This window comes from Ammospiza nelsoni, chromosome 3, assembly GCF_027579445.1.
Source record: "Ammospiza nelsoni isolate bAmmNel1 chromosome 3, bAmmNel1.pri, whole genome shotgun sequence".
NCBI classification, from domain to species: Eukaryota; Metazoa; Chordata; class Aves; order Passeriformes; family Passerellidae; genus Ammospiza; species Ammospiza nelsoni.
The window spans coordinates 110,853,295-110,853,985 of record NC_080635.1 but is presented as its reverse complement, the minus strand read 5'-3'; positions in this window follow the sequence as shown (position 1 = coordinate 110,853,985).

Below are 691 nucleotides of genomic sequence, written 5' to 3'. Positions count from 1 at the left end.
GACACTTCCTTCCGACACTTCCTTCTGACTCTTCCTTCCTTCCTTCCTTCCTTCCTACACTTCCTTCCTTCCTTCTCTCCTTCCTTCCTTATTTCCTTCTCTGCATCCTTCCGACACTTCCCTCCGACACTTCCTTCCGACACTTCCTTCCTTCCTTCCTTCCTTGCTTCCGACATATCCTTCCGACAATTCCTTCCTTCCTTCCTTCCTTCCCTCCGACACTTCCTTCCGTCCAACACTTCCTTCTGACACTTCCTTCCGACACTTCCTTCCTTCCTTCCTTCCTTCCTTCCTTCCTTCCTTCCTTCCTTCCTTCCGACACTTCCTTCTTTCCGACACTTCCTTCCTTCCTTCCTTCCTTCCTTCCTTCCTTCCTTCCTTCCTTCCTTCCTTCCTTCCTTCCTTCCTTCCTTCTTTCCTTCCGACACTTCCTTCCGACACTTCCTTCCGACACTTCCTTTCCTTCCTTCCTTCCTTCCTTTCGACACTTCCTTCCTTCCTTCCTTCCTTCCTTCCTTCCTTCCTTCCTTCCTTCCTTCCTTCCGACACTTCCTTCCTTCCTTCCTTCCTTCCGACATTTCCTTCCTTCCTTCCTTCCGACACTTCCTTCCTTCCTTCCTTCCGACACTTCCTTCCTTCCTTCCGACACTTCCTTCCTACACTTCCTTCCTTCCTTGCTTCCGACACTTCC